This window comes from Nelumbo nucifera, chromosome 1, assembly GCF_055504915.1.
Source record: "Nelumbo nucifera cultivar China Antique chromosome 1, China Antique-T2T, whole genome shotgun sequence".
Lineage (NCBI taxonomy): Eukaryota > Viridiplantae > Streptophyta > Magnoliopsida > Proteales > Nelumbonaceae > Nelumbo > Nelumbo nucifera.
In genome coordinates this window covers 159,473,023-159,483,224 of record NC_142649.1, presented here as the reverse complement: position 1 = coordinate 159,483,224, position 10,202 = coordinate 159,473,023, and the positions used below count along the sequence as shown (strand labels likewise).

The 10,202-nt window shown below is 36.9% G+C and overlaps 1 long non-coding RNA gene across 1 annotated transcript; it reads right to left on the bottom strand.

Moving 5' to 3' along the window:
• Positions 1-8,488: 8,488 nt before the first annotated feature.
• LOC148804048 (uncharacterized) lies at positions 8,489-9,812 on the bottom strand. The gene is made up of 2 exons (XR_016082453.1): positions 9,567-9,812; positions 8,489-9,400 (listed from the first exon to the last, which is right to left on the bottom strand). It is a non-coding gene; the product is annotated as an uncharacterized LOC148804048 (long non-coding RNA).
• Between the last annotated feature and the right edge of the window lie 390 nt (positions 9,813-10,202).

The following is a 10,202-nucleotide window of genomic DNA, read 5'->3' as shown; positions in this document are numbered from 1 at the left end:
TATGTACATCTCCTTTTATGTTTTCATTCTCAAGTTTAATGGGTAAAAGGCATATTCACTTAAAGAGTGAAGAGAACTTTTCAAGGATTATATGTCAGATGGTGTCTAGCATTCTCCTTGTTTGTATGTGGAATTGCAAATGGCATTCAGCCTTCAATTTTACAAACTTCTCTTTGACTTTCTTCTGTCCTTTCCTTTTGCTTCCCCTTTTTAATCTTGAGCTTGATGATGAGTACCTCGACTTATTGAGGAAAGGAATCACATTATGACCTTTTGAGAGTAATCCTAACAGGTCAGGTTTTGGGCTAATTTTGTTGAGCTTTTTGCAACTGAAAATCTAATCAATACCCAAATGGAGTCTGTAAGTCTTTCTTATTAAGCTTGTATAGAACTGTCGTCATTTCATTAGAAGGAGAAGTAACTTAAGATGGTAGATACTGCAACTCTTTGTTGCCTTATATTTCTCAGTAATTACTGATCTTGTCTCCTTTTATTACTGTTTTCCAACCTCATTTGGTATGCCAATCCCATCACCCTTTAACCTCTTGTCATATCAAGTTCAGATGTTCCCAAAAGAGGAAGAAGCATTCAAGAGGTTTGGTTACATTTGGTGAACACTGAACACTAAAAACAGTAGAATCTAGTTATGCTTTCAACGGAAGGCAATTTGGTATAGATCTATAAATTGGGAAAAAGACAAAGGACATTATCCATTATTTCCATCACAGATGCTAGCTCATATATATATATATTATATATATTATCTATATATATATATGTTAAAATGTAAATTAATAAAAATGGGTGAAGGGAAAAATGTTGCATTGAGATTGGGAGCCAATCAGCCAAATTTCCTAATCAATCTGGCCGACAGTCATCTAACGTGATGAATAGTTATTCCTTATGATTGGGTTTGATGTTGGGTTTTCCGTCCCGGAATATCTTATTGTTTATTTGCCTTGAACTTGAAGGATGAAATATTGCTCAGTCTTCTATATGCTTGGAGATGGAAATTGTGTTGAGTTGTGTGTATATATGTAGCCTACAAGGAAAGCTAATGCTATATAGCATATATAGATGCTAGAGGACTATTCCTTTAAGTGAGTCAAGTGGTGGGTATGACACTACCGTTATACCTAATTCAGGATCTATTCCCACTATTAATTATTAAGTTTTTCTTAAGATTAGATCCTTATGTTTCAAATTCAATGTACCCAACAGTGACTGATTCTGAGAGAGAGAGAGAGAGAGAGAGAGAGAGAGAGAGAGAGAGTTGATGAGATCATTTTCTTTTGCAATGTGTTGAAAATTTAATATCAATTTTTGACAATGAGCTGATTGTACCTATATTAAGAGATCCTATATTATTAACTCTAAGCTTTTTTGTTAATTACATTGTGTGCTTAAGGTTGGCCCCATAGTGCCCACTTAGGCTTGTTCCAGAATTTCTTACTCTATCATATACAGCCGATGAAAAAGGATAATTCAGGGGCTCACAGTCCCGAAGACAATTTTGTTTTGGAAAATAATTCATAATTCAGTTATGAATGTATACTATAGCTTTTTTTTGGTTATCCTCTTTAGCTTTTCCTGAAAGAGGTGTCGCTGCAGATTTGAAATTGTAATAATTCAATTTTGTTCCTAAAAGTAATGGGCATATATACATGGATCCAAGGCTTAAACAGAAGTTTCCTGTAACATTCTAACCAAGAATGGAAATATCTTGTTGGAAATGGGAATTAGTGGAAAACAAATAAATAAAACCACAATGACTACGTTAGAATACAATTAATTTTTTTCCTGTTAAAATTATTCAGACTTCAAATACAGCTTAGGCTTATAAATTTCTCTGGCAATTACGTCTGGGTTTAATTGGAAATAAGTGGTAAACACTTTCTCTTGAGAAAGAACTCTGGTTCTGTTTTTTCTCAAAGTGTTTTGTACTCCACTGATTAGAGTCTTTGTTTATTTATGCTCATTGAATGGAAGCCACAACTCTGTGGAAAGAGCAATGTGGTTTTTTTTTTTGGTAGAGAGGGAGTGATTTAGTCCCTTGTCATATTTCTCCATTTGCATGCACGTATTTCCACTGGACAAGTGTCAAAATGCAAAATGCCGTGAGCAGCTTGTTCTCTTTCAAGTGAAATGGCCAAATAGTATCTAGTCCAAGATCAGGACGGAGCAATTTTTGCAGCCAAAGAACACAAAATTGTACTGTCTTTTTAGTCTTCTTTTTACCCGGAAAAGAAGCTTGTCCTCTGGGATTTGCCTTTACAAATTCTTAATATAAATACCTGTGACTGGTTTGAAGACATTTGGCAATTACTCCCTGAGAGGGTTGCTCAAAAATACTTTGCCTTTTAACGTCATAATGAAGTACAAATAGTGCTCCAAATTGATGAAATATTGGCAAGAATCATCACTGTGAGTGTGACTGACCAAGTACACTGCAATTAACTTACAAGTGTAAACAGTGAAACAAAAATATTGTTGATTTTAGTTTCCTCCATAAAGGAACACACCTACGCTAAAAGAGTAAAGATTCTACTGAAATCTGGGTTGTCATCACTCATCAGCAACCAATGCAAGATATAAGCAAAAGGAAGTGCATGGTCTTAATCTACTTGATTGCCAAAGCCTAATATCCCACCTTCTATCCATTGAATACTTTCCCGGGTTTTGCTGAGCCAACTTTTTGGAGAGAATTTTATCCATCTACATCTGTATTCAATAAATTTTATATTGCAAAGTGCCTTTTTTTAGCCTACAATGGACTCATCTAGCCCTGGATGGTTTTAGCTTCCTCTTTTTGATTAGTGGGTGGCGTAGGGGATTTCAAGCTTCTTTTTCCTTGTTTCTCCCTCAAATACCATTACCCATTTATCAACAGTTCAGTCATGCATGTAATATATATGTGGATGGCACGAGAGAGAGAGAGAGAGAGGGGGGGAGATGTGGATATAGCAATATAATTATTCTTTTTGCCTTTTTTTTGGATGAGTGGCCGTTTGGAATAACTATAACAGTAGCAGTCAAGGCTGTGGTGGAGAGAGAGAGAGAAAGACCATTAATTGTTAATTTCTTATATGAAATCTGGCTCCATGACTGTTTTAAAATTTTATTTTGCAGCTTCATCAGTCCTACGACGTACTACTTGTTTCTTTATTTATTTAATCAATCTTTTTGTTTGAGTGGTCATGTTGGAACTGTTGTTATTGTTGTTGTTGTGTATTACTACTCTCCCTTCCCTTTTACCTAGAAACTCACTATTTCTGTACTTACACTGTTCTGTTACTACCACAGTACTTATTCCAATGCTGCAATTGCAAAACAAATTAAACATTAAACAAATCCCTAATCGGTTCCATAATGAACCTTAGATGCTCGCCATTGGATCTTGTATTCTTGATATCCATGCTGTTGTAGATTTAGGGTTCAATCGTTGACACTTACAGTCTATTGCCGTTCTAGAGAGCAACTTCTACTTAATTCAATGAGTGTGACTTCTCCTGAGAGAGCCCATTTTTTGTCTCACCTCACACTCTCACAGGACTGTGGAATCCCATAAAACACACAACTGCAACTGTTTATCCCTTATGTATCAACCTAGTTGTTTGTATGTAACCCACTTATCAGGGCACTCTAGTCTCATCTCTCATGAGATATGGAGCCTTTTTTTGTTATTTCTTAATAATAATAATAATAATAATGATGTTTTGTAGTCTTTGTCATCATCTTCGTTGTTGTTGTCGTCATCAGTATCATCAATGTCATTGTTGTTGTATTTGTGATGGGCGTTTAGTGAATTTTTCTTTGTTATCACTAAACAAACATAATGGATGTGCCCAATATCAAAATTTTACATTAAGGCTCAATTTGGAAGAAGTACAAATACAAATTTGTAGAGTGCAAAACCTTGTATTTTGTATTATTTTATATGTATTTGCATAGTATATATTTATATTTGTACTCCTACAGTCCTACCAAACTAAGCCTAACAGTTTGATGATAGCTATTAGTAAAACCTTGCAATGATAGTAACAACAACATGACATCGTGCATTAATTTTCTGATTATTAAGAGGAGACATGATGGAATGGACAGAAGATTATTGGATTGTAACTAATTTCTTATGAGGATGATTTATAGAATAGATGAATGGTCCTGAAAAAGAAAAAAAAAAAATTGGAGCTAATACAATCATTTTCCCTCACATGATGGCTAACAATCTTAAGTTCTATCCCTGGTGTACCCACAAAGAAAATGAAATAAAAAATGTGATGGGATACCCTAAATGAAAACCATTTGACTTTTCTCCTTGAAATTTCAGGTTTTGATTAGATGGTGGGAGCCTGGAAGTAGCCTTTGGGGCTTATTTGGTTCAGTATAATGAAATTCAATTGATTTGAAGTTTTGTTTGTTTGGATGCTGGTTTTAAATCCTGTCATTTCACAAATCCTTGGGAAGATAGATTAAGGTTAAGGGATTGGTGGTTGAAATTGGAAATTATTAGAGGCATTGGTTGAACAGGTGGCATTAGGAGCGAGTGACTGTAGTTAGATTAGGGTTCAATTTCAAAGATGGAAAATTTCCAATCAAATCTAGGCTGTATCTAATCAAGTCTAATGTGATGAGTTGTGGCATCTGCTGTGACCATCGTCATTGCATCATTTTCTTAGGACCCTAATTAAACACCGACATGGTAGCAACCTAATCAAAAGTTAGATTAAACTGTGTTTTGAATTTAAGACAAATTAAGGGGGATTGTGTCAAAGTGATATTGAGACGATGGTCACGATAGATGTGAACTTGATCTAGGATTGGTCCATTTTTGAATGTTGATCTTTTATGATGATATAAACCCACTAAACATGGATATGGAACCCAATCAAAAAGCAGATTAAACTGTGTTTTTGAATTTAAACATAGGTGGATTCTGTCAATGTTATATTGATGGTTAGAAGAAAATGCCGAGATGATGATCATAATAGATGTGAACTTGATCTAGAATTGGTCCTTTCTGGTATGTTGATCTAAACCCACTAAATATGGATATGCAACAATGTGGATTTTTTATCCGATTTACTTGATTTCATGAGAGAGAGAGAGAGAAAAGTGGGCATCATTTTATTTATCAGTCAAATTCCCACTTCCCACTCCAATAGATTTTAACATTGAAGCTTCCAAAATAGAGAAAATTTCAGGATAAAATCAAATGACCTCTCTCTCTCTATCTACTATAGTTTCCTGCTTTTGGGTAGATGATGGATCAATCCGATCGAGGAGTAGTAGAGCTTCAGTTCACGTAATCAATGATGGAGAAAATAGCTTCGAGAGGATATTTTGGTGCATCTCCACCACTGCAGCCTGCACTACACCAGTACACGGAAGCCGAACACGACGAAAAGGTATCACTCACCCGTGCAACGGTGGGTCCCGCTGCAGGAGCCAATCAGAAACGTTGTATTAACACAGGCAGTCTCTGGTTGGGAAGCTAGCGGTTCAGGATTACAATCCAACGGTGATGCCAGTTGTCAGCCCATAAAAAATAAAAATAGAATATTAAAATTAAACAGAAAAAAAAGGAAGTAAGTAAATGTGGGGAGGGGGGGGGGGCTTAATTATAACACGCATAATTGCCAAACTGAGAGCCTGACCGCTGAGGATGTATACAGTTAAAAAAAGTGCAAACTTTCACAAAAGGTGTGGCTGGAAAAGTAATATCTCTAATCTCTTCTAATCTCTCTCTCTCTCACATACAGAGAGACTGAGACACACTCATCAGTTCCTGCACTCTCAGTTCCTGCAAACTTCCCCCCTTCCCGCCCTTTGATCCACATACACACAGACTCACAGAGTGAGAGATAATAACCCTTTAACCACAGAGAATCTCAACGACTCGTACGAGAATCCCGCATTCTACGGTCAACTCGATGGGACGTCTGACTTGACAACTGGGTCCCACCGGGTCCCACCAATCGTGCGCTCCCTCACGTGGTTACCTGTCACTCATGTCGGAATACGGAAGACAGCTAGTGGTGAGCTACTTTGAGAGCCCCTCCCCGTCGGGCCGCCTCACTGACTCACCCCCGCTGATTCTTCCCACGTGTCCCGATCCTAGCGGCCGATACATCAAATCTCGTTGGGGATGGTGGACCCCCTGGGGGTTCCCGTACCGAAACGTTGTCGGGTCTGCATCAACGTGACTTTTCTTTCTTTTGCGCGTCTCGACGGTCAAATCTCGATGGCTGGTGGCGTGGGTCCCGCTTTTTTCCTTTTTAGGTGGGTGAAGTTTTTTTTTGACTTTTCCGTACGTCCCCCCCTCCGCCTCGCCTCGGTTTCGTTATTATTTACAGACAAAATTAGAATATTTATTTTTTGAAACCGGACGAAATGTCTTGTCAACGAGTCAGTAACCTACACGTGCCACTCATATGGGTTCGGGACCCGGTCATTTTTGCTTGGGTTCCCGAAATTGATTGATTCCCATGAAACGATCGCAACCGTCCAAATGAAATGCTTTCCCTTTCAGTCTCTCTCTGGGGACTGGGCCTTTCTCTTTGATCTTTAAATTTTAATTTAATGGGTTCACTGTAGTACATGATACATCAGGGATGGATCAGATTAAGATGTCATGTGACGCTTTGAGGTAGTGACACGTGTCCTGATAGGGTGCTCTTTACCGACTGATGGTTACTTTTGTGGCAGTAACAATTATGGGACGAGAAGCAGGAGAAAGCCCCCGTGGTACTAAGTACTACCCCCCCCACACGCTTGCAAATTGCAATATGGCCAAATTTGTATGGCATTAGGCTCTTTTGCACCTGAGCACCTATGTTTTGGCACCGTATTTTGTATTTTTTCTCCCTAGATGCCTTTCTTTTGCACTCCTACCAATCCCACCCCCCCCATCAAATAATAATAATAATTTAAAGAGAATAAAATCAATATTCAAATATATATTTTTTTAATTACCAAAATACAAATGAAAATTAGTTATACAAGAGTACTTTTCTCTGATTTTTTAGTAAAAGTTTTTGACTAATAAATGCTAATTAGGGGATTTGCAGCTTTTGAAAAGAAAAATAGACAAAAAACAGTGTGTTCCCTAATCACCACTCAACCCTTAAATAAGGAGTCTTTTGAGAATGGCTAAAGTGGCTTATGTGAATGCTCATTGCTTTGTCTTTTGCTGGTTAAAATGATTTAAAAAAAAATGAAACACTCCAGGTTATAGTGATCAACCCAAATGGCCCCCAAGTCATCTTCTAAAAGAAAAACTTCTGAAAGATCTGTTTGGATGCAAAGAGAAGCTCAAACTATTATCCACATGTTTCAGTTAAAATTAGGTGGTGAACTTTAATTTAAACTTTATTTTGCTGTCCCCGTATTAAAATGGATGGGGGACAGTGTCAAGGGGATTAATAGATAAGCCTGACTGACATTGGAGCCTATATGGAGTGAAGCACTGACAAGGCAGTCCAATCAGTCACCTAATGAGGAAACTTTGGGATTGGTCATGTGGGGTGTTTCTTATCCACATCAGCCCTTTAAGTCACCATGTCTTGCACTTTTCACTTACCAATAGTAGTCGTTGAATTTCATTCCTTGAACATCTTCAAATGAACAAAGGGCTAACTGTGAAGCAAGAATGATTCCTTTTGTCGAGTGGTAGGGATCTTTCGCTTTGAACTTGCCACCTGGAAAACAGCAGCAGAAGTAGTCCCCCTGAGTCCTCAACTATCACCTCTCTTGCCCATGTCAAAATCAAGTAAAAAAAGTAAGATGGAGGACCCCCATTGCCTTAATTACTTGAATACAAAATGAAAATGAAGATGGGGGAGAGACCATTACTTCACCAAAATGGAAGGGGAATATGCAAATTAAATAACTAATTTTATTAATCACAGCCTTTATATTCTTTTTTGGTTATCAAAGACTAATTTCCAAATGTTTCCAAACCTTGAATATGGATATGTCTCACTCATTCTGATGAAGCGCCACAGCCCTAATTATCATTCAGAAATTAAATAAAGTATGAATTCTAAAAGACAAAAGTGCCCCATTTTTGTCATTTCACTATGGATGAGTTTGATTTATTAAAAGTGATGGGATGTGATCAAATCAATCTCCAATTTTTGGGTATTAATGTATTATTTATTATTTTTCAATGTTAAGAAATGCTAACCCTACACCAGAGAACAGAAATAGAGATCTAGTCTTAAGCTTATAATGGCCACATGTATAGAAAATAGTGAGAGTGGAACTCCATTTCCACTCTCAAGAATAGGTTTAGCATTTTTTTATATTCTGTCCTCTTCTCTTCTCTTTTTGTTTTGCTTTAAAAATTTTCTTTTCACTATAAAAAATAGCTTTATACCAGTTTTTTCTACATATGTAGGATTCTTTGATGTCAAGAACAATCTGTTTCAATATTTTAATAATTTTATAAACAAAAAAAAAGCAATATAAATGGCCCATAAATGAATTTCCCATAATCTTCCATGCATTTAATGATAATTAGCATCCAGCAATAAGATCTAGTTGGGTAAAATAAATAAAAAAAAGTACAATTTAGTAGTGAAAATGAAAATTACCACACAAAGTTTAAAACTAATATATCTAAGAAGATGGTTAAAAGTGATCTAAGGTGGGCTCCCCCTGTGCGGCAGCCCTCGAATCCTGATCCTCTGAAAATAGAAACATGTAATGGCAGCCCCAGAGATCAGAATGCGGTTCTTATAATCTAGAACTTTTTCTTTATGGGGGTAGATGAATCAGGATTTAAGAACCCTAAACAAAATAAAATAAAATAAAAAGGTTACTTAATTTTTTTGGGTAGAAGGAAAACTGGAAAAACTGGGGAAGGCTGAAAAGAAAAGAAAAGGAGAGAAAGAAAACCTAAATATAAGCAGCTTCTCATGCTGATAAGTACAATCTTGGGATGAACGACTAAGATCGATCATCACCTCATATCCAGCGCCATGGGAGAAGGAGCCAAGATTGTCCTTCTCTCCCAACAGTACTACAACAACAAAGGAAGAACCGGGGTTCATCACTGATTAGGGGGAGAGTGCAGATTGACAAGAATGTATAATATATGTGCACCATTTGCATGGTTTGCGTGGGCTCCGTACTACCAAAGATGACGACGATGCATGGTACTTCTGCTTCTGGGACAAGATGAAGAGGTCCACTTCTCTCTCTCTCTCTCTCTAATTACTTGCCCTACAGACTATACAGTAATAGTTCCTCGTGACCTCTTCATCGACTTATCATCAGTCTCTGCAGGTTTCTTCAAGTGAGAGGTCACCAGTCACCACCTTCCCTTTCCCTTTGACGAGGCAGCTTGGGCGTCTCCCCCAAAATAAGACCGACAAAAGGATCTTAACTTTCCGATCTACACACCACCCACATGAACAAGAAAAAAATAAATAAAAATTGCGGAAAATAATGAGTAATTAAAGAAAAGCTGCTAAAGAGAAAGATGCATGCAGAAGCTGTGAACTGTGATGGCTTCCACATCAGGAGGCAACCCTTATTGCCTCAGATTTTGGGAATGTAACCTTTTCAATGGTGCTGGTTTGGTTGATCGGGTATTTTGGTGTTTTTTACAGGCAAAAGGGTTCCATTTTCCGGTTTCATCTCTGTCTCAGATGATGAAGATCTACCATCTCACTGCTTAAAAGAGAACTATAAGTGATCATGCATGGATTCGTATTTCGTAATGGATTCCACCTCAGAAGGATTGTTTTTGTTGTTGGGAATTACAAAGTGCAAGTGGAATTGCTGCTCCTGTGAATTGTGGACAGGATTGTACGTATGATCCATCTATAATATATATATAGAAAAGGAGAACATCTGAACTTCACTCTGTAGCATCAGTATATTACAGTATATTACTATTATTACAGTTACAATTAATACTAGCTGCCAAATAACATCTACTCTCCCTTTCAGATTTTAGAACTTGTCATGAAAAACAATTATGGAATAAATTAAGAAATTATTATTTATATATGACTGATGTATTACTTTATCCACCTATAAAAATAGGAGAAAATCATAATTTTCAGATATGATGAAATGGTGATAATCTTTTGAACTCATGATTAACTTTCAATCTCCTATGACTTTTAAACCTATCATTGCAAACAAACCTTTATATAGATTAATGTTTAATTATGCTTTTATTCGATAAA